We start from the raw sequence: 24,395 nt of genomic DNA, 5'->3' as shown, positions 1-24,395 counted from the left end.
ATAATTTCACACAGAACAAAATCAACAACTATACAGAAAATGTCTGTTTTTGTCATAGTGGATGCAATAAATACGACTTTGTGTTCTTAATCAAGTATAAGAACGTAAACCTGTAATGTGATTTATGACTTTCCAGAGTCATGAAGTGGTAAATCACTCATGCATGTATGGAGTTACTCATCATCCATCATCTGCACTGAGCAAAGGTCCAACTGGACTTTCAAAATAAATGTTTCCAGCAGCCCAGCAGTGTATTAAATATCAGTCTGAGCTTGAAATGTGTTCTTTGCTCTTCAGACTTTCACTTCAGTGCATAAGTTTGTGTTTCACAGAAACATTTTGTAATGTCCCACAGAGCCTGATCTCTGCTTCACTGCAGATGGAAAACTAGAGCACAAAAAAATGACAAATTAACTTTACTCAATAGTTTCATGACGTCAGTGACACGTTTAACCCAAACATCGAGGAACCAGGTCAGTTTGCATAGATGCATGGATAAATTGACACAAACTGATTCACTCAGCGTAATCATTCAAACCATCTGCTAAAATAAGAATAAAAAATATTTTCAAATATCCTCCTGCACTAATGTAGCTCTTTATATGGTGGCATAAAAGGGCTCAAGAGAATAAAGTCAAGAAATTACACCAATAAAGTTGTAACATGATGAGAATAAAGTCAAAATATCACTTAACACTTTTTGTGTTGTTTTGACTTTGTCATTTTATTATTTTTATTTTCTTAACACTTGATTTTTATTGACATGCATTTAGCTGCAACATGCTAACTTAGCAGCCCTAAAAGCTAATTGCTAGCTTACCAATTGGTAACTGGAGCTTAAAATTAAAACAAATAAATGAGCAAATATACAAAACAGTACATTTATATTATTTTACCTAAACAGCTTGACCACAACAACAAAAAACGAAACTAATTCAGCACCAAAAATCCACCAATGGCTAAATCCACAATTAGTAAAAATGAACAAAAATAGTAATAGATATATTCAGATTCAAAATGGAAATATTTTTTTAATTTGACCAGCAGATTCAATCAGAATCAAACTTCCTGGATCAATACAACAATATTTAAAACCTGACAGGATTCTGAATCGTTTTGCACTCGGCTCCAACAGAAACTTGTGTTCTGGAGAACAACAGGTACATAAAGTTAAACACCTGTGGATCACGATGTTTCCGTGACAAGCAATTAATTTAAAGCTGTTTTCTGTGGATTTTCCTTATTGCGGAGAGAATCAGCAGAGGATTCAGTTCATTATTAATGTTTCTTCCACTGCAGGCAGAATATTATTTAGTGTAACAGTTTCCATTACAGCCGCTGTGGTTGGTCTCTGTAAACGCAGGCTCTGTAGCACTCAGCACAAAAACCACTACAAAGAAGCTTGTGGTGGCAGAGGGAGTACTTTTCCAGGAACAGCCACTCCTCTGAAACTGGGATGATGAAAAAATGTCACCATGAGGCCGAAGGCGGAGAGAGCAACCTGAAAAATTTCCCTCGACATTCAGAGGAGCGACAGACAATTTTCTATAACTAAACTCAATATTTTTAATGTTTCTGGTGCAAAACTCTTACTGGTTTTGAATTAGAGTCACATTGAAAATTACCTTCGAGATTGAACAAAACGGTAAAGAATGTAAAGTATTAGAGCCACAAATACAGCAGCGACTGAAAGTGTCACAGCCAATCTAATGGTTTGGTCCGGTCCGGTTGGAGCGAGTTCAGCATCTGCATGGAGAAAAAGCATCAGAATAAAAACTAAAAGAACAAATATTTATGCTGTTTTGTCAGGTTTCCAAAAAGATTAGGAAAAACAACACAAACATTGGTGTGACTTTATGAACGCTTCCTTAAATTGGAGAAGTGGATGAAACAACAGAGCAAACTGGTTATCCTGTCACTTTAAATCCATATAAGCTGTTGCTGGCCACGCCCCCAATTCAACTTTACACTCACATGAAAATGGATGCTAACAGTTTAAAACAAAAAACCGGCTGACCAAATCTGCTGGAGTTAGGATTGGGTTGCTAGGTATCAGCCGCCGTCGTTTGTTCAGTAGAAACTCAACACAAAATGTTCAGAAAATAAATCTGAGCCTCCGTTATGAACAAGCTTTCACTGCATAATAGTTTGGTGGCAACCTCTCAGTTTCATCCGCCGTTGTACAAAGAAAGAAACGAAAAACAACGACTCATCCCAACGAGTCTGGAGCAAAATGTCCAGCGTCCAACTCAGAGTTTTGGACGCGTTTTTCAGACTGAACGCAGGACAACGTATCACCAAACATGGTTGGGTTGTTTAGTTTGAGCTCTTGGGATGTTTTTAGGAGCAGCAGAAACAGAAGTGGAAGCATGAAAACTGTATCAAAGTTCACAGACTCACATGGAGGCGTCGCGACAAAAAGTATGTTTCCTGACGGATTGTCATTTCCTCCAATCGTAACGTTCAGAACAAATTGTTCTGCAGGGGAAAAAACAGTTCAGTGACATTTCTTTTCTTGTTTGACAAAAACGTCTTGTGTTTTTTTTTTTTCACCTTTCATTTGAAGTCTCCATTTCTCTGTGACGTCATCGAAGTCGGCGTTCAGGTAGCAGGTGTAAATCCCAGAGTCTCGGTTTGGACTCTGGACAGATGGAGTCGGATCTTTGCCTCCTGGGGAGCGTCTTTGTCCAAATGGACCCGTCCTGCAAACTGCTCATCAGCCGGAACCAGGGAACCTCCGACTGTGTCGAAAACTATCTTTACCGAGTCCGAGACAAATTCACAGATCATGTTGATGAGAGTCCAGTTAGTTTTCATGTTAGTGCTCCAATCGACGGTGATGTTGTCGTTTTCTTTGGCTCTGTAGACCATCGAGCAGTTCGTGACGCTTCTCTTTTCAAAGGTAAGATAATAAAGAATAATTGAGTATAAAAACTGACTGCAGAGATCACAGATGTAGAGGAGGAACTTTATCGCCTGCATCATGTTTCCTGCAAGAGAATGTAAATAAAGGTTTGTTTTACAAGTTTAAGATAAAAAATTTTTATTTTATAAATCCTGTATAATAGGCCGGCTGTTTCTGGAAGCACGTGGCCATAAAGTTACAAAATATAACTGAGGAATGTCTTAAAATCAACACAAAATGTAAATAAATATATCCTTGAACATAATTTGTAATACTTTATGCGATAACATACATGCAATTATTAAAAATACAAAAGTTGCTCTTTTTAAAAGTGAAAATGTAATAATATGGCTCAGTGTTTGTGTTCATCTTAATCAATATGCTTCTAATAATAATCATAAATTATATTATATATTTTACACTTTGATCAATTAATACCAAATATTTGGTCACTTAGTTGACTAAACAGTTCCTCTCCTCACCAGTGGGGGCGCTACAACAAGAACCAGAGGAAGGAAATAACATGAAAACCTCTGAAGAATAGACTCAGTGCAACAGTAGGATTTCTCTTTGGGACTGGCTAGCGCTAGGCTAGCGCTAGGCTAGCACGCTTCTTTTGGCTGCATTTACCCAGAATGCCCTGCGCAGTCCACTTCCTGCTTTTGGAGCCATTTCTGGTCTGTTTGGCATTCACACATTCACTCAAACAGCACCGGAGTTCACTTATCCTCCTCTGACTAACTCCACTTTCTAGCAGGATTGAAACGGTTAATCAGATCACAATTAACTGATTGTTGAAATAACCGTTAACTAATTTAGAAATCAATTAATCGTTAACTGGAGTATATAGACCCTAACAAAAGATAATTAGCTAAAATAAAACAACACAGTCAGAGCAGAAATTATGACAGAACTGTACAATAAATACAAACATTTTGCATTTAAGATAAAATAACGTTTTTGTCTGTAAATGCTTTACCCTAAACTCCTTATGTGGCTGTTTTAGCTTCACCTGATATTTCTGTAAAAATCTCAGATTTAATCCAAACAGTAGTCAGATTACAGATTAGCCCAAAGCTCTATTGATGTTTATTCAAGCAGGACAGGCTGAGCTTTTCACATGTTGATGTTTGAAGGATTTTTTAGCAAACCCCCCCTTCTTGTTTTCTAAGCTCATTAAAGCCTCTTGTTGCAACAAACATATTTGTCCTTAAAAGTAATAGATTACTTTAATACTTACATGTATGAACGGTTTCTGCAGCTCTGTGGTCGCAGGTGTCTCATTCATCCGTCTGTTCAGTTCCCTCAGGATTTATCGCCGGCCGTTTGCACTTCCTGTGCTCAATCTGAGCATGAACAGATAATTTATGGACCTGCAGAATAAAAGAACAGAGAATCAAAATTTCAAAACGAGAATCGAGATTTGGTTGGCTGCAGTTTCTAAAATGATAAAACTGATCAAATGTTGGAGTTTCAACGTTAAACATCCAGGAAGTTTAAACGACATAAAATAGTTTTTTTTTAGAACGAACTGAAAAATGATCCAACAATTAACAGAAAAAAGTCACTGGAACAAATATTTTATTCATAGTTTTAAGTGAAGTTAATTTGGAAACATTTTCTTTTTGCCTAAGTTTGTTATTTTTGTTACTTATATGAATTATTGCCATTTTGGTTCTTAAAACACCTAAATTTCCACTTAACTTTCTGTTTTTCTCTGCATGATGACGTAATTTTTTAATTTTAAATGACTTTATCAGAACTTTTTTACCAAACACATTTTACCCTTTTAACTTTTACTACTTTAGTAAAAATACTTTGAAGTAAAGCTACTTTTATTAAAGTACAACTTTTGGCTGCTCCATCCACCAGTGTCTAAATTAAGACTTGATCATCATTTGTTCTTGTTTCAACATGTTTAAAAATCCCAGAGTTTTATGACTTAAACGTCTATTTTAGAAGAAGCAAAGAAAAGAGGAGGATCAACGCCTGCAGTAAAAATCGATCAAAAAGCTCGTCGCCACATAAAGGTCAGTAAAGGTTAAAGCTGCCGCCACGTTTCCAGTTTTAAAACCCGTCACTGATGATGAGTCAACACTTAAAATCTCAACACTTATAAAACAAAATTTACAAAGCAGGTCAGAAACTCTGGATGTAAAATAGTTCAGAGCAACAAGACAACAGATTATCACCAGAAAAATGTTGCTTCAATCCAACGTTTGCTCTTTTACCCAGAAACAAATATCAATGTTTTAATGATTCGCTAATTTGCTGAATCTACAGAAATCAAGACAACCAGAGAAATTTAGATCTGCTGTTTACTAAATAACCTGAAACAGAACTTTATCTTTGCATCCCAGCTGCATTTTCTTTTTAATACTTCAGATTTGCTCTACAAAAGAGAAATTATTATTTTCTGCACAGAAAAACTTAAAGTGGTACAAATAAAGCACCAATAGAAGCATAACGCTAACGTGTTAACGTTGGTAAAATCAAATCGCTGCAGCTGTAAATGACAGAATGGATTTTTTAAAATCAAAATGATCAATTTTTATTGCGATGATCAATGATCATGATTTGTGGTTCTAATTTAAAAGTATCTAAGAAATTTGTATGATTTTTGTGCTCATGTATGATGTTAAACATTTTTATTAATCATGGGTCATAACTTAAGCGGCAGTCACTTAAACCAAAATCTTTTGAGAAAAATTTGCAGGAAAAATCTGAAAAAATGTGGGAGTTTGTAGATTGTGTGAATTTTGTTTGAGTTTTGCAGATTTGTTGAAAATCTAGAGGGACTTAAAGATGTAATATGGAGTCTGGAGGGCCACATAAAAAGCTATAACGGGCCACGTTTGGCCCCCGGACCCTGAGTTTGACACGTGTTGCAAGTAGATGCAGCAGAAAGTCCTGAAAGATTAGTTTTATTTTAAAGTTCCTTTAAATAAATCTCCTTGTGTCGCAAATATTACTGGGAAAATAATTAAATGCAGCTTTAAGTCCACATGGAAAAGGTTTGTCACGTGTTACAGACGCCCTGCAGTCACGATTCACTCTGGGAAGAAAGGATGGAGCATCTATACAGGCACAAATTTTAAAAACATCAAATCAAATCTAAATATTTTCTGTATTAATTTTGAACCAATTTTTAGTGTTTAGAGTTACAGCAAAAGGAAAAACTGGACAAAATTCAGACCTGATGTCAAGCAGATGATCAACAGGTTTGATTTAAGCGACGTTCAGGGATTTAATGTGTGTATTAGTTATTAGTTATTGATTAAATAGTTGCAGTTTAGGGAATAAAGAGTCAGATTTAGTAGTAGGGTTAGGTCGATATCTCTGTTCTGTTTCTAATTTCTGAGTAAATCTGTCTGAAAACACGTCAGTCTGCCTGCTAAATATTGGATTTATGTGAGTTAAAACTAAATAAAAACAGAGAAAACAGATGGAATAACTTTAATTTGGAGGACGGTCTCAAACCTGAGTGAAGTTGCCGCTCAGTAAATGACTTCATTTGCCATTAATATCAAATAATATACAAGTTAAAACTGATGTTTAAAAATAAACAGTGATAGTTTGCAAATTATTGATAAAATAATGAAGAAGTTTCTACTTTTCTGTTTTTTAATCCCACTTTCCTTTATTAAAACTATTTAGCTGCAAGAAAACCTCAGTTGATGCTTATTTACTCTTTATTAATAACTGACAAGGAACAGAGTTTAAGTTTTGGGCAAAGATCTTCATCTGTGAGTTAATAAAGGAACAGATGATGTTTCTGCATGTGTTTCCTATTAGAGGAGAAAATCCTTGCAGTTTTTCTTCATGTTTCATCTTAAACTTGAGGAAAATTATCTTCTGTCTTCATATTCATGCACACAAACAGCAGGGAGAACTTTTCAACACTTTTATCGATGAATGACGCGACGTTCCATGCACACTCGGATGAATTACTTCCCATTTTTTGTTCTAATCACGTCGCATCAACGGCGCCTTTCAAAACTCCCACAGACGCTTTAAATGTACCAGAACCATAATAATGCGTTCAATCTGCAGCTGAGGCGCAAACTGCGTCTAACATCTGCATTTAAAGTGTTTCCTGTTCATTTAGCAGGGTGTTAAGATGAGGAAGTGGATATTTCCAGTCTTACCAGAGCGAGCAAGACGCAGTCAGGAGGGAGATGATGGAGATGATTCTGCAGCAGAGACAGAAACTAAAACAAAAAAACAAGTAAAGCATCGTCTGATGCCAACTTTGCCTTCAACCAACACGCCTTCACTTCTGGAGACGCTGGTACGGCGCGCCAGCCAATCAGAGCCGAGCATTTAGCGCGCGCTGAAATGTGGAAGTCAGTCAGGGAAAGGCCGACTGAGTCACTTCAGTGTATTTCTCAGAAAACTTCACCGCAACATGAATAGTCTGACAGATTAATGCGCCAAACTGAACAGCTTTTTCTTTTTTCGGAAATATTGTCAGAAATATGAGACGTGGCAGAATCCCACGGTCCCACGGTGCGTGGAGAAAACTGACCTGCTTCTGGTTCCTGCTGAATCAGAAGACTTTGAAACGAGACGCCTGAACGTGCAGAACCTTTAACGGGATTCGGACACTTCGGACTTTCTCCACATGTTAAATGGGGAAGACTTTAAGTGATGCACCAACTCAAATCCATCAAGTTATATTGTAAGTCCCCAAAACCACAACCTGGTTCAACCAAATGGCTTTAATGAGTCAAGGGGTCGTTATTGTGTAATTAAAGCTCATGAAGGCCTCAACCAGCAGCCATTGGTCATTAGACTCATTTAGACTCATTTAGAGTCTATTCTGCAGAAAACAGGAAGAAAAAACAACTTTAGGCTCCAGAGCAGAAGAGTTCAAAGTTCATTTTGGGGCAACTTAATCTGAGTTTTAGAATAAAGCAAATATGGTTTGTTTCATAGGTGGTGAAAGTCAGAAAGACACTTTTTCATCTCTTAGAGCAAAAGTTTTAAAGACGAATAAAACTTTTTAAAAATGTTCCCGAATGAAGATTTTGCATTTATCTTAATTTTGGATGAACTAGGCGAACAAACATTTTAATAAAAAAGCTAATTTTACAGCAGAATCAACCCCACAAATTTAGAAAATAATGCAACCTTCGTTTTTTATCTACATGATTTACTGGTTTGTTTTCTACAGAAATTAGACTATTTTGTTGATTTTCCTTGTTTGTCTGTTATTGAGTAGATAAAGTAAGAAAATGTGCGCAATAATCATATATATATATATATATATATATATATATATATATATATATATATATATATATATATATATATATATATATATATATATATATATATATATATATATAAAAAAAAAATTCCCTTCTCACCCACCGCGGGTGGTTCTTATCCTCTGAGCTCGGGTCCTCTACCAGAGGCCTGGGAGCTTGAGGGTTCTGCGCAGTATCTTGGCTGTGCCAAGGACTGCACATTTCTGGACTGAGATGTCTGATGTTGTTCCTGGGATCTGTTGTAGCCACTGCTCCAGTTTGGGGGTTACTGCCCCGAGGGCCCCGATGACCACAGGCACCACTGTGGTCTTCACCTTCCAGGCCCTCTCCAGTTCTTCCCTGAGGCCCTGGTATTTCTCTAGTTTCTCGTGCTCCTTTTTTCTGATGTTGCAATCACTTGGTATTGCTACATCTACCACAACGGCTTTCCTCTGATGTTTATCCACTATGACAATGTCTGGTTGGTTCGCCATTACCATTTTGTCTGTCTGGATCTGGAAGTCCCACAGGATCTTAGCTCTGGCGTTCTCCACCACCTTTGGGGGTGTTTCCCACTTTGATCTCTGGGTTTCCAGTCCATATTCTGCACAGATGTTTCTGTACACTATGCCTGCCACTTGGTTATGTCGCTCCATGTACGCTTTCCCTGCCAGTATCTTGCACCCTGCTGTGATGTGCTGGACTGTCTCAGGGGCCTCCTTGCACAACCTACACCTTGGGTCTTGTCTGGTGTGGTAGATCTGGGCCTCTATTGCTCTGGTGTTTAGGGCCTGTTCCTGGGCTGCCAGGATGAGGGCCTCTGTGCTGTCCTTGAGTCCAGCTTTTTCCAGCCATTGGTAGGATTTACTGATATCAGCCACTTGGGTTATTTGCTGGTGGTACATCCCATGTAGGGGTTTGTCCTCCCATGATGGTATCTCTGGCACCTCAACCTCCGTTCCCTGTTGTCTGAGACATTCACTGAGCACATTGTCTGTTGAGGCTTTGTCCCTGATGTATTTATGGATCTTAGTTGTTTCGTCCTGGACAGTGGTTCTCACACTCACTAGTCCTCTGCCTCCTTCCTTGCGGCTCGTGTACAGTCTCAGGGTGCTGGATTTGGGATGGAACCCTCCATGCATTGTTAGTAGCTTTCTGGTCTTAATATCTGTGGCTTTTATCTCCTCCTTTGGCCAGCTAATTATTCCAGCAGGGTATCTGATTACTGGCAAGGCATAGCTGTTTATCGCACGGATTTTGTTCTTGCCATTGAGCTGGCTTCTCAGGACTTGCCTTATTCGTTGGAGGTATTTAGCTGTGGCTCCTTTCCTTGTGACCTCATCGAGGTTGCCATTTGCTTGTGGTATACCTAGGTACTTGTAACTGTCCTCTATGTCTGCTATTGTTCCTTCTGGGAGTGAGACCCCTTCTGTGTGGATGACCTTCCCCCTCTTTGTGACCAGCCGACCACATTTCTCTTATCCGAATGACATCCCAATGTCAGTGCTGTAGATCCTAGTGGTGTGGATCAGTGAGTCGATGTCTCGCTCACACTTGGCGTACAGCTTGATGTCATCCATGTAGAGTAGGTGACTGATATTGGCCCCATTTTTGAGTCTGTATCCGTAGCCAGTCTTGTTGATAACTTGGCTGAGGGGGTTCAGGCCTATGCAGAACAGTAGCGGGGACAGAGCATCTCCTTGGTATATGCCACATTTGATGGACACTTGTGCAAGTGGTTTGCAGTTGGCTTCAAGGGTGGTTTTCCACAGCCTCATCGAGTTTGCAATGAAGGCTCTCAGAGTCCTGTTGATGTTATACATCTCTAAGCATTCAATGATCCAAGTATGCGGCATTGAGTCATAGGCTTTCTTGTAATCAATCCAAGCCATGCACAGGTTGGTGTGTCGGGTTTTGCAGTCTCGGGCAACTGTGCGGTCTACGAGGAGTTGGTGTTTGGCTCCTCTGCTATTTACACCGATACCCTTCTGTGCCGTGCTCATGTGTTTATCCATGTGTTTGCTTATCTTGGCCGCTATGATGCCTGACATGAGCTTCCAGGTTGTGGAGAGGCAGGTTATTGGTCGGTAGTTGGGTGGGACTGGACCCTTTGATGGATCCTTCTGGATTAGGATTGTCCGCCCTTCAGTTAACCATTCAGGGTGAGTCCCACTTTGTAGCAGCTGGTTCATTTGGGCTGCCATTCGCTCATGGAGAGCAGTGAGTTTCTTTAGCCAGTAGGCATGGATCATGTCAGGCCCTGGTGCTGTCCAGTTTTTCATACCTGAGACTCTTTCTTGGACATCTGTCACAGTGATGGTTACCGGGGCTTGCTCAGGGAGGTTGCTGTGGTCCTCTCGTAGAGAGATCAGCCACTGTGCATTGCTGTTGTGGGACGCCTCCCTTTCCCATATGCCTTTCCAGTATTGTTCCGTCTCCAGCCTTGGTGGGTCTGCTCTGTTGTTATTGTTACCCTGCCATTGAGAGTACACCTTAGCTGGTTGAGTGGAGAAGAGCCGGTTAATCCTTCTGGATTCATTCTCCCTTGTGTATCTCTTTAGGCGGCTGGACAAGGCTTGGAGCCTCTGTTTGGCAGTCTCGAGTGCTTCAGGTATGGGCATCTGCCTGTACTTTCTGGGTACTGGTCTTTTCATTGCACCCTTGTGGAGCTCTGACAGTTGGCTCACTTCCCTCCTTGTTACCTTGATTTTAGCCTCTAACCGTCTTTTCCATGGTGGGTATTGGGTCTCATGGTTGCTCTTATAGCCAAGTATCTCAAGGATCACTGATGCTGAGTTGTAGATCAGCTCATTGGTTTCTGTTATATATATATATATATATATATATATATATATATATATATATATATATATAATATATATATATATATATATATATATATATATATATATATAAGCAGCGATAAACAGCTATGCCTTGCCAGTAATCAGATACCCTGCTGGAATAATTAGCTGGCCAAAGGAGGAGATAAAAGCCACAGATATTAAGACTAGAAAGCTACTAACAATGCATGGAGGGTTCCATCCCAAATCCAGCACCCTGAGACTGTACACGAGCCGCAAGGAAGGAGGCAGAGGACTAGTGAGTGTGAGAACCACTGTCCAGGACGAAACAACTAAGATCCATAAATACATCAGGGACAAAGCCTCAACAGACAATGTGCTCAGTGAATGTCTCAGACAACAGGGAACGGAGGTTGAGGTGCCAGAGATACCATCATGGGAGGACAAGCCCCTACATGGGATGTACCACCAGCAAATAACCCAAGTGGCTGATATCAGTAAATCCTACCAATGGCTGGAAAAAGCTGGACTCAAGGACAGCACAGAGGCCCTCATCCTGGCCGCCCAGGAACAGGCCCTAAACACCAGAGCAATAGAGGCCCAGATCTACCACACCAGACAAGACCCAAGGTGTAGGTTGTGCAAGGAGGCCCCTGAGACAGTCCAGCACATCACAGCAGGGTGCAAGATACTGGCAGGGAAAGCGTACATGGAGCGACATAACCAAGTGGCAGGCATAGTGTACAGAAACATCTGTGCAGAATATGGACTGGAAACCCAGAGATCAAAGTGGGAAACACCCCCAAAGGTGGTGGAGAACACCAGAGCTAAGATCCTGTGGGACTTCCAGATCCAGACAGACAAAATGGTAATGGCAAACCAACCAGACATTGTCGTAGTGGATAAACATCAGAGGAAAGCCGTTGTGGTAGATGTAGCAATACCAAGTGATTGCAACATCAGGAAAAAGGAGCACGAGAAACTGGAGAAATACCAGGGCCTCAGGGAGGAACTGGAGAGGGCCTGGAAGGTGAAGACCACAGTGGTGCCTGTGGTCATCGGGGCCCTCGGGGCAGTAACCCCCAAACTGGAGCAGTGGCTACAACAGATCCCAGGAACAACATCAGACATCTCAGTCCAGAAATGTGCAGCAGTCCTTGGCACAGCCAAGATACTGCAGGACCCTCAAGCTCCCAGGCCTCTGGTAGAGGACCCGAGCTCAGAGGATAAGAACCACCCGCGGTGGGTGAGAAGGGAATTTTTTATATATATATATATATATATATATATATATATATATATATATATATATATATATATATATATATATATATATATATACATGTGAACGTGCTGCACATGTGAAATGTCACTGGTGTTTGTGACTCTTTGCCCTCACACCGCTGCCTTCCTGTTTGCTGATTTTATCTCCAAATTCTCAGAATAATCTGATCCCATTGCAAAAACATTTTTTAAATGTTCCCAGCAGCAGAAATAATCACATTTTGTAGGTTACATAGCTGTAGGAAAGTCAAATCAAGTTGGATATTTAAATTTGGCTTAATGAGTGTTTTATCTGTTAAGCTTTGCTTTGTTGTGTTTTTACTGGAGCTTTTCTAGTTTTTACTGTGTTTACTTTGACTGCAAACTGACACAACTGCCTGAACAAACTTCCAGACAAAAGCCTGTTGTTAGTCAGAAGCCAACAGCAGGATTCAGATCTGCTGCTTACAGATTTCTGGATTTAAACAACCATAAAAACGCTGTAAAAATGACTCGAGTCACAGCTATTATTGAAAAACCTAAATTCACCCAGAATTCATAGTTTAAAATAGATTCATGTTAAGAAATGCCCACAATGATTCACTCCACTCATTCTGTCTTACAGACAAACTGTCTCTGTATGTATGTGTGCATAAAAATACCCAGATTTTACTTTTATATATAAATCCGTTTGCAAAGCCAGTTTTCTTCATATAATAAACTACAAATAACTCAACAGAAACCAAAGCGCAACATCAAAACGAGATGCGAGAGGAAAAACAGACGGAGATGAAACAACAAAGATCTGAAACTTGCAAAATGAAAACTGTCCTGTGGTTATTACTCAGTAATGACCTGATGTGGAGCCAAATCTCTTCTGCTCGTTAAATCAATCAGCAGGTGAATTAAGGATGTGAGCTGAGCAGGTGCCTCCATCTTGAATTTCCTCTCCATTGTTTTAATGCTGATTTTAACGGCACAGCTGAGTTTATGTGGAGTGAAACATAAAATCGTCCTTTTTGCACAGTGACTGTGGGGCAAGTTGTTAAAATGTTCCTTCTGCTGACTCATTTCCACATCGTCATTCAGCTAATTGAAGGTGAGCGAGTGAAACCCAGACTGAAGGACCCAGACGGCCTCAGCTAGAGCGACGCGGCGCCACAGATCTGAGGTCAGAGGTCAGAGACCAGAGCAGCTTCAACTGACGGTTTATCTTTTTAAAACACAACAGTTTTATGGATGAGGGCCATGAAAAATCACAACATTTTAACTAACATGATAAGAATAAGATTGAATTATTCACATTTTAACAAGGTTTTTTGTGTGTCTAATTTCTTGTGCAAATATCTTAGTAAACTTGAAATAAAACAAAAATAACTTTTCAGTAAAATAAATTATCTTGCTTTAAGTAAATAATTCCTTGATGTTGATGAAAAAGTTCCAACACTGGCAGATTATCTCACTATTGTGAAAAAGAAATGAAATTGTTCTGGATGATTTATGAAACTTTAGGGGTTTTTACTCAGCACAGAAAAACCATGTCGGCCAGAATGTTTCTGGTTGACCTCTGACTTCTCCGTGTTCCAGATGCAGGTGCAACACCGACTGCTTCATTTACAGAAATGAACTCAAACAGAAGATGATTAAATATCATCAGATGAAGATTCAGTCTGAAAACTGTTTTGAGTCTCAGTCAGATTAAAATCCGCCGAACCCGTCAGAACTCTGCAGGATTTATTGGACTAATGAAGTTAAATGATTAGAAACTTCATATAGTTTCTTTAAAACAGAGAATTTAAATGGTGAAAATGTTTCAGATGTTCCTAAATGTTCACTCAGTAAATGTTTAACAGAACTCAAAGAACCTGAACTAGAAAAAGAAAATTTAAAATAACACAAGACAAGATTAAATTGTTTCAATAATATTAATTGAGTCCCGTTTTGATCGGTTTAAATGTTTAAATCATGAACCTGACTGGATCTGGACGCTCTGGGCGTCCTGCCGTGGATCTGGACGCTCCGCGCGTCCTGCCGTGGATCTGACGCTCCGGGCGTCCTGCCGTGGATCTGACGCTCCGCGCGTCCTGCCGTGGATCTGACGCTTCGCGCGTCCTGCCGTGGATCTGGACGCTCCGCGCGTCCTGCCGTGGATCTGACGCTCCGCGCGTCCTGCCGTGGGTCTGTGGGTGTCAGTTTTCCTGTTTCAGCTGCAGAAGTGATGAAATGATCCGCTTGTTCAACAGGAATAATAAAAGCGGAGGAATCACAGAGGATCCGTTTGACGGATTGGATTTTTATGTTGAGAAGATTAAATGAAAAAAACTTCCCTGATTTAATTTCTGAGCTTAAAACTTTCTGATGACGTTCCAGTTTTATCTTATTCATATCAGTTTATTATCAGGAGATGATCGATATCTTACGTGAAGTAGATTTTTCTTCAAGGAGAAAATGTTTTATTTGCATCATACAGTGTATCATAGTGAAGAAGCTGCAGAACAAACTAACTGTGTCTGCAGGAACTCGCTGTTTCTCCTTCCCTGCATGGAGACAGAGTGTTTAGTTTTTACTAGACATGATGGTGAATGAGCGTAAAATGCTGAACTGTTCTGTCTGTTTGTTTTCCTTCATTTGGTCCTTTAAGATTAAAACTCCACCTCTGTTCGCAGAGAGAGGTGAATAATGTAACTGAGTTTTAGAGCAGATTTTGATTTTCGCCTCATGCTGTGTATTTTTTGCTCTCCGTCTGCAGATGTATTAAAGATTGTTTTTGCTCCCTGAATTTGGACTCGATCTCAGTCTCTGCATTAAAGTTTCTCCAGAACAGAACCTGAGATTTCTCTTACAGCTGACCAGTTTTTACATGTCAACTTTTCAGCTAATTGTTTCCTGGTTTTTACAATATTATGATCTGAATGAGGATATTTATAAAGAAATGCGATTATTAATGGTAATCTTCATGTTTAGCAGCTTCTTCAAGCCTGTGGTTTAAATTACAGCTGAAATGAATAAAAACGGTGAAGAAAATCAGCCAAAGTTGTTAAGATCTTCAGAAAACTCCAGAAATCTGGGAAACAATTGAAGAAAACCGTTTTAAAAGAGAGTCTGGCCTTTAGTGGAGGTTTAGATGATATCTGAACTATAACGATAATAAAACTGAAGAGACATTTAGGAAGGAAAATGAGGTTTAAAGTGCAAAGGGATTTACTGGCCGTGTTTGTTCCTGGCCAGCAGAGGGCGCTGAAGATCACAACATGCTTTATGAAATAACTCGATGCTTTCATTCATCTGATGTTTATTCACGCGTTCATTATTTTAGCACATTTTCTGTTTCAAAAGGAAAACATGTAGCTTTCCAGTGACCTTGGGTTCGATTGAGTTCAAATATATTCTCAGTTTATTTTATTTGGCTAAACAAATAAAAGCTGATTTGGTGCAGAAAAGTTTGGCTTTTTAGCAAAAAGTCAACTTTTAGTATAAGTAGACATGATTCTACCTGTTATATAAGCTCAGTTATAAAAAAGACTAAAAATGTTCTTATGATTTTACAATGTAGGAAATTATGTTGGCAAAAATTTCACCCTTATTAAAAATAAAAAGTTTATTTCTGCATTAACCGTCTGTGCTGGTCAGAGATTTATCTTTCTTTGGTCGCCTTGTTTATACAGTCATGGTGTTTTACTGCCATTTAGTGAACATTTAAAATAATAAACATCACAATAAATCTGCACTTTGTACAGAAATATACAGAAGAGGATTAAGAAAAGCAAAAAAATTATAATTACAATTCAGATTCTAATCTCAGAATTCAGTTTTTTCTTTTAAAAATTAAAAACTGGTTAATAAAATGAAAGCAGCATATATAAACACACTGAGCTTCTGGATGCAGAGAAGAGGTGGAGCTATACTGGTCTGATCACTGGTCTGATCACTGGTCTGATCACTGTGGGAACGAATGAGAATCTGACACGTTCTCTTCTCATCCAATCACAGGACGAGCTGCTAATGCAGGAAGAGGAACTGATGGTCCAGTTGGACCAGTTCAGCTTCATCCTGGTCCAGTTCAGCTTCATCCTGGTCCAGTTCAGCTTCATCCTGGTCCAGTTCAGCTTCATCCTGGTCCAGTTCCAGCTCAGAACTGGTGTCTCTCAACACCATTTATAAATAACTAATAAAACATGTCAGATTATCTGTTTATGGGCCGAAAAGATGAAAAATAAACGTCGGTGTGATAAAAACAAACCATGAAGGTTCATTCCTGCTGTCAGAGAGACAAAGGAAAGAACAGCAGAACCAGTCGGATCACTTCACTCTGATCCCTCCGTAAAACCCAAACTGATCTGAGGTCAGATTTAAAACTGCTGCTGCTTTAGGCTGATCCAGATACAGAGGAACAAACAGAACAAGTGAACTAAACGGGATTAAAACATTTTTAATGAGAAAAATCTGTGATTTCTCTACGTTTGACACATTTCGGGATCACAATGAGATTTTCTTGGTCTGATAAAGTATATAAATGATGATGCAAATGGCCTTTATTCATTAGTAGCTGGCAGGAAGCAAAGTTTAGAGAAAAAGGGGAGTTATGCAGTTAATGGAGAATCTGATCGCAGTGGATCAGGTGGCTTTAGGAAAAGTTAAGATTTTAACAAATAGAAAGACGATCGTCTCAAATCAAGTTTCATTTCAGGAGAAACACCAACGCAGACGATGATGTTTCATCATGTTTTGTGTTTCCACTCCTCTGTTCTTGGCTGCAGCAGCAGCAGAATGCAGCTGAACGGATAACTGGGCGTCAGGAGCAAATTAAAAACCTGCTGGACCAGATTCAGCTCAGAACGAGGAACAGAGACGTCGATGTTTCACTCGCCATCAGAATTTATTTTCATCTGGACTTTCTGATGACAACGTTTGGTTTGTCTGAAGCTCAGCAAACTGCAGGATTTATTTATTTAACTTATTAAATAAATGAAAATGAGCCTTAAATATAAATTTGTTTCTATGATTTTTGCTTTTTATTGCAATGAAGCTAAATCATTTGAGTCTGAGAGATTTTGGTGAAAATCACAACAACTTATTTGACCTACTATATTGAAACTAAATGTCCTTAAACTATCCAGCTTTAAAAAATAGCATAAAATTATTTAGATTTTCTGCACAAAAAAGATTATATTTGCATTTTTAAAAATATAAACTTTGGGATGAACTGGAGACCAGACTGTTAGAAATAAACAAAGTTAAAATAAGTTGCCTGCAGAAAAAATCATGGCTTTATTTAGTTCATTGGTCTCTTAATTTCACACACAAGCAGCGCGAAGGCTGCTGGGTTTAGATTCATATTTACTTTTAGTTGTGGAAACTTTATGCAAATTTTACATAAAAACAGGAAAAACATGAAACCAGCTTGTTTCATTTTCAGTAGAAAATTGGATTTTATGTTAGCTTAAATTCAGAGACAGTGCAGGGCAGCACTCTTTAAGAAATGTGTTAAAATTTTAATTACAAAAACTTCTTCCAATAAAAACTTAATTTAACTTAATTTGTTCAAGGAGTTTTATTTTAACAGCACAAATCAAATATTTACATGAATTTATTGCAGTACAGCAGATTCAGACTGAAACAAAAAGTTAAAAGAACGAAGTTTAACAAAGTCAAACAGTAAACAAAGAGAAAAAAAAATCAACCAAAGGAACATTTAGTTGGATTAAATGAGAAACAGATATAAAGTAATGATTATACTTTTTTTTTACCCAAAACCATAAAGTAACATGTGATTCTTTAAAGCCCTAAAAATAAAAGAACCCAGAGAGAAGCTCAGAAACAGAAACATCATCCCGGAGTAAATCTTAGATAAACTAAGATTTAGTTTATCCAAGATAAACTCACCTTCATTATTAAGGTGAACGAACTTATGAAGCATTTTGCAGGTCGCGACGACCAATCAAAACGCTTTGTGCTGCAGCCTCACTCACCTGCTGCACCAGTGTGAGAGTGAGTGTGAGAGTGAAGGACTGAAAGCAGTATGAAGTGCTTTGGAGTCCTCTGAACTTGATAGTGGAGAATACCACAACAGGGATTTACCAGTATCACTTTCCATACTGGCAGCAACCTGCTCTTAGAGCCTTGCTCAGGGGTACTAAGAGTTTTTTTCCTGAAACTTTTCAGAAAAGTTTAACATTTAACCAACTTATTCTGAAAGTCTTTTCAGAATAAAAGTTGGTTGGCCCATCTGGCCTGCAGTCATAGTAAAAAGAACTGTACGTTTGTGGAGAGATGTGGGTTTTTCCTCTTTCCTGTGTCGCTTCTTTCCATTGAGGACGATGAAGGTTTATTTCATAGACACTTTTCATGTCTGACATTATCCTGGAGTTAAATTACCAGCCAAACCTACCATGACTTTGTCTGTGAGATCTTTAAGATCACTGTTTTTTTCTTTTTTGCATTTTTGCCGAACTACTGTTGTATACTTTAGTAGAACATCTCAATGTGTGGCTCAGTTAACACTTTCTTAGTGTTCTTGACATTTAACATGCGTATTAGAGTCTGTAGCGTCTGAGATGAAGCTCTTGGGTATTTTGCCGTTTCTCTAAGGGCGCCGACACGTTTCACCCAAAGCCAATCAGTCGAGGTGCAGTCACGTTGTTTCAACGCGTTTGTACTCATGCACATCTTCCATACAACGGCGCAGATTCTCTTCAGTTTTTACAAAACGATCACAGAAAGTGCCACAGTTTCTGCAGACGGCCTCCTCCGTGAATAACGATACGTTTTATTAAAGAATTGTAAAAATGCACATAATTCTTCATCACGACAGATAAATATTCCTCAAAAGTAACCGTGTCACCTGCAGATACAAAAATCAGATGGTGGAAGCGAACTGGTTGAAGAGAAATATAAATATTGCTGTCTGAATAAATTTGAGGATCATAATCATCTTCAAACAACCTGATGTGGCAGAACGTATTTGTAAAACTACCCATTACTATGTAAATAAAAAGCTGTCTCTTCATTCAAAGTGTACTTCTTAAAATCCTTTGACATTGATGTAATTTGACGCTATGCATATAAAAACTACTTTGATTTGATTGATAATATTTAAGCACACACCTGTTATCTTTAAGTTTTGTCTTGAATTTGACATAAGTTGGTTAAATGTTTCATGTTGTTAATATTTGTTTCCAACTGTGGAACAATGGGATTTAAACTGCTTGGAAGTGGAAATTTTTGTCTAGATTGCAGAACAGCAATGTTTTCTTTTCTGAGGTCACTGCTAATATTTTTCCATGTTTGCAATATGTTTGTTTACTGAATATTGATATATGAACCCTGTTGTGTTTGCGCACAGTTGCAGTTAGATATATACATTTATATAAAAGATCGTTCTTGATACTTGATCAAGAACGATACTTGATGTACATCAAGTACATCAAGCCCTAAAACTGAAAGCAGGTGTACTTTCTTTTTACCATGACTGCATCTCTTTTTGACCAACATTATGCATTCATGCATCATTTGTAGGTCTGACTTTTTTTTTTCTTTCACATTCACTGGAAATGTCGCAGTTAAGAAATCACGAAAATGTGTATTTCCATCACTACTTAGGCATAATAACGTGAACACTGTTTTTTCCCAAGAACAGAGTGCAAAACGACCACAGTTTGGAGGTCGATAGTGTTTTCTTGGTTGAGTGTGTAAAACATTGTGAAAGTACTTTCTGAGTGTCAGTAGAACTGTAGCTCCATGAAATACTGTCGTTGGACATCACATGAATGTTTGTGCAGGTTGCATTTTTTTATCTCATGGAATAAATAATGCGTTCTCTGTAATGCTATTAGAAGCCAGAGATTGAGCTTATTTTTTGACTAAGTCTCTTTAGCGTTATGCTATTTGTAGGTGCTGGGAATCAGTCAAACTACTGACACAGAGTGCTTTAAACCCCATGAAAATGGGGGAGGAAAAACGGTTTATAAATAAAACCATAGAGAGAAACACGGTCCGTAAACCAAAAATACATCAAACAGAGCTTCCACCACTACAGCTGTTTGAACATTGAGTGAGGTAGGTGCAGCTGAAGTGGTTAGGTGGTGTGAAGCTACATTGGGTGCTGAGCTTCCAGGAAGCTCACTGCTTGAATGCTTAGCTTTTCTTTTTTTGTTTTAGAAATGTTCTCCTAGTTCAGAGGAGACATTGTGAGATAAGTTGTCTCTCAGACAACTGATCAACCGGGTAAAGTTGCAAAATGTAATGATGATGCCTATTACCACAAGTAAACCAAGTGACATACACATCCCAATCCATCCCCGTTCTGTTGGCTTTGGAGGTCCTTCTTGAGTTTGATGCATGACAGCTGCAAAAAATGAAACAAGAAGGAATACATTGTTGCTGTTTTTACAAAACACACAGATTGTTTGTATCAGGAGACACAAAAATAAAAAGATACTGACACTATATTGACCTCCAGCAGCTCCAAAAATGACTCAACCCCAGCAGCAAATTTGACTTGTTGACAAAATGTAAAATCATTCAGCAAGAACTCGAACATTAAACTGATTTGATCTGAATTAGTGAATTATTTCTGCTTACAATAGCAGCTGCAGCTTTGAACTAATTTAACCTCCTGAACATCAGAGCAACATGTCACCCAGGGCAACCAGCCATCATGTGACTGAGAAACAAATCCTGTCACACCTTTGTGTGGTAAGAGGAACTGTTTTACCATGGACTGACTGCAGTAAGGCAAATAAACGCTGAAGGGATCAAAGTCCAAAAATCAAGATTAACACCAGTAAAGGCACAGCTTATTTTATAATTTTGCTCAAACTATAAAATAAGTCAAAGAGGGTCAAAGGTTGGGTTCTGTGAAGACTCTGGATGCTCAGGCATTGGAAAGCAAGATGGAGGCATTTAAGTAGAAAATCCAATCAGAAACTGGACCTTAACCTGGACAAGCTTCTCTCAAAGTCAACAAAGGCTTGGTTTCAGAAAATAAAACATGGCTTAAAAAAATCTGACTTTGCAATGCAGTGGCTTGAAATTGGGCCTCTGTCTCTTTAAGAAGCTCCTGCTCTTTCGGACACTTTGCCTTCAGAAAGTCATCATAACATGGCTCCTTTATAAAGTATGTCAGTCAGCCTCACGTATGCGATGCTAATTGTGCTAATGGAGGAGAAACAACTCTTTGTTACAGGTAAAGCATTCATCTGCCGTCATTGGTAGCTATGCTAACTAGCCTTAGCATTCACAACAGCCTATGCTAGCTGTAGCATAGCAGAGAGCAAGGCAGGGGATGAACAGCACCACCCAGGTGATTGACAGCAGTAAGACACGCCTCCTGGCTCTGATTGGCTGTTTCCAGTTGGGACTGAGAGCACTGGGAGGAAGTAATTGTCTTCCATCTCACACCATACTGTCACAAAATGGTGGCAGTTGCAACAAATGTGAAAAAAAAATATTCATAAAAGTTAGATACCTCAGCTTTAACCCTTTAACAACATTTTTACCAGTAATGCACTGAGATGTAACTCATATAATGAGCCCAGATACACAATTCCACTGGGTGTTTGGTAACAGCTGCTGGCTAATCTGAAGGAGCTGCTTTGCTTTGATCAGTTTTGTTTAATTCATTTTTTGTAGACAGCTGATAGTGGTTTTTCTCTGGCAAACAAAGCTCGAGTATTTGTTCATTAATTCAGGTTTCACCTGAATATTGTGACATTATCTGTTACATGCATCAGCTTGTTTCCATAAAGAAGAATTAAAACGAGATTAAAGATTTCTAAATGTATCTTTTGTTTGCAGGTGAATATGATACTGGTTTACCTTGGATTATATTGGTCACGCTTTGATTTGCATGTGTCAGTTTTTAGCTTACCTCCAACTACAAGCTCCATTTTTGTGAGGTTACTTCTTCCTTTACTGACAACAATCAACTGATACCATCCTGCGTCGCTCAGCCTCAGGTCAGACAGGAAACACTCAATCCACCCATTCCTGTCCAGCTGGAGGTCGCACTGGAGTCGACCTTTGAACTGATCATTTATATACGGATCAGGCAGATTTTTGCTGTCATACAGATAAATGCTCCTCTGTGACTCTATGACCATCAGATCGATGTACAGTGAGTCAGAGGTAGAGTTAACTGGAAACGAAAGTGTGACGTTTGAGTGTTCCTCTGCCTGGTATTGTTGCTGAGTGTTGTTCACAGACAGCAGAGGCCTTCCTGCAGGAGTCAGAATGATAAAGTCAGCTCTCATCATTATATTTGGAAAAACTCTAAAGTCTCTAAAGACGAGGAGAAACTGACTTTAAAACCTAAACAACAAACCCAAAGTGGCCACCATGCTCTCTGGCTTCATACTGAACATTTTATGTCCAAGAAAACGTTCAACACAATTTATGTGGTGCTTAATAGTGAAGTGCGCTGGCAGAAAAACTCCAAAAGAAGCATTTCAGGTTTTCAGTAAAATCTGAAATCTTTACTCTGATTCCCATTAATAAAATCAGTAGACTCCAACTGGCACAATGCAAAAACACAAAATCTTACCAAATATTTTTGGTCTTAGTGCATTTGAAACATGACAAAATTAACTTACTAAAAACTTTCCAGCAATGTAGGAACTTATTTTCAGTAAATAAATCCTTAATACTGATTATAAGATAATTACTAGTTCCACTGCCAAATTATTTCATTTACAGCAAGACAATTCTTCCATAAATGAAATAATGTCCCTTTGCAACTAGAATCTTTTTCATCCATATTTGGGAAGCACTGATTTAAACAAGCTTCAATATCTTACTGAAAAGTTACTTTTAAGTTAGTTTTGTCTTGTTTTAAGTGTATTAAAACATTTGCACAAACATGTAAAACGATCAGATGAGACTCATCCAAAGTGGTGAAATAGTCTCTCACTGTCACAGATACGTGACAAAAATTGCGTCATTTTGTTCGCAGAGTGTCATTTGTGTGTCTACTTCTCAACGCCAGTTCCAGGTCGAACTATTTCATTAATTTATAAACATATTTGAAGCATTTTGCGATGCTGATAAGGGTGCTTTATAAATAAAAGTAATTGATTGATTGAGGTTAAAAACAAATCAGAAGAAATCAGTTCCTCACCATCGGCAGCAGGACACAAAGCCCCGATCAGCACCGATAACAACAAGACAATCCTCCACATTTTTATTAACCTGCAAACAAGAAATTAGATGTTAATTTTATTCACTTTGAATCGTGTTTTAAAACCTGCTTCCATTTTATCTGTCATTAAAACGACTAAATGTTCAGTTTCACTTTTGTTTTCGCTCAGATCAGGTCGAGAAATGACGGATATATTATGAGCTGCACATTAAATAAATAGAAAAATAAACACTAAACCAAAATGAAAAGAATTTTTCCTTTGAAAAGTTGAATTACCAAAAATACAAACAATAAAACAACATTACACAACTAGCGATTTAAAGACATTACAAACATTTTAGCATCAGTTATGATGAACATTAAAACATACACAAGTCCAGGAGAGCAAATTTAACCTTTCCACAAAGCAGATTGTTTACATAAAGATCAATTTATGAGAAAGGTGAGCAACAACTCACATAAAATTACTCAGAGAAAAATTTCCAAATTTTACTACATGACTCTGCTCACCTTCGACGATTAGTTAGTTTAGTTACTTAATTTTTAGGAGTTTCCTCTGTAAGAATTAAACCGAACTCCTCGGTCCGTCGATGCTGATCTGCAGTAGGGAAATGTTTAGATTGCTTCCTACTTTGACTGAGCCAAAGCCACACCTCCAGGAAGCTGCCTTTATTCCTGATAAAGACAGGAATAAACGTCTTTATCAGGAATAAAGGCTGATAAACGTCTTTATCAGCCTGATAAAGATAAAGACTGATAAAGACAGTTATTAAAGTGAACAGATTTTTATTTGTTCACCTTAAGAACAAATAAAAATCTACTTTATTAAGCAGATTTTAGATTCTGCAGCAATGAAGGTTATGCTTTAGGCTAGAAAAGTCTGAGGTTTTAATGCAGCAAACATTTAAATAAGTTTATACATTTTGATCTTTTTAAAAGAAAACAAAATGCTCATAGAAGTAGTTCAAGCAGAACTACTGCTTTATAATCTCAGAGCGCCACCATCTGGTCAAATTAAGCAAAATGTTACTGAAGAA

The 24,395-nt window shown here is 38.4% G+C and overlaps 2 long non-coding RNA genes across 2 annotated transcripts; both read right to left on the bottom strand.

Annotated features, from left to right (window-relative positions):
• Positions 1-1,667: 1,667 nt before the first annotated feature.
• On the bottom strand, positions 1,668-2,633 carry LOC129376437 (uncharacterized). The gene is made up of 3 exons (XR_008607770.1): positions 2,554-2,633; positions 2,401-2,478; positions 1,668-1,746 (listed from the first exon to the last, which is right to left on the bottom strand). It is a non-coding gene; the product is annotated as an uncharacterized LOC129376437 (long non-coding RNA).
• A 15,141-nt stretch (positions 2,634-17,774) lies between these two features.
• On the bottom strand, positions 17,775-23,956 carry LOC129376738 (uncharacterized). Its single transcript, XR_008607812.1, has 4 exons — positions 23,869-23,956; positions 23,338-23,408; positions 22,093-22,440; positions 17,775-20,568 (listed from the first exon to the last, which is right to left on the bottom strand). It is a non-coding gene; the product is annotated as an uncharacterized LOC129376738 (long non-coding RNA).
• Between the last annotated feature and the right edge of the window lie 439 nt (positions 23,957-24,395).

Source organism: Poeciliopsis prolifica, unplaced genomic scaffold (assembly GCF_027474105.1).
Source record: "Poeciliopsis prolifica strain line A6 unplaced genomic scaffold, Auburn_PproV2 SCAFFOLD044, whole genome shotgun sequence".
Taxonomy (NCBI): Eukaryota; Metazoa; Chordata; class Actinopteri; order Cyprinodontiformes; family Poeciliidae; genus Poeciliopsis; species Poeciliopsis prolifica.
Note: the sequence above shows the minus strand (reverse complement) of the source record. Positions and strands in the feature narration are given on the sequence as shown.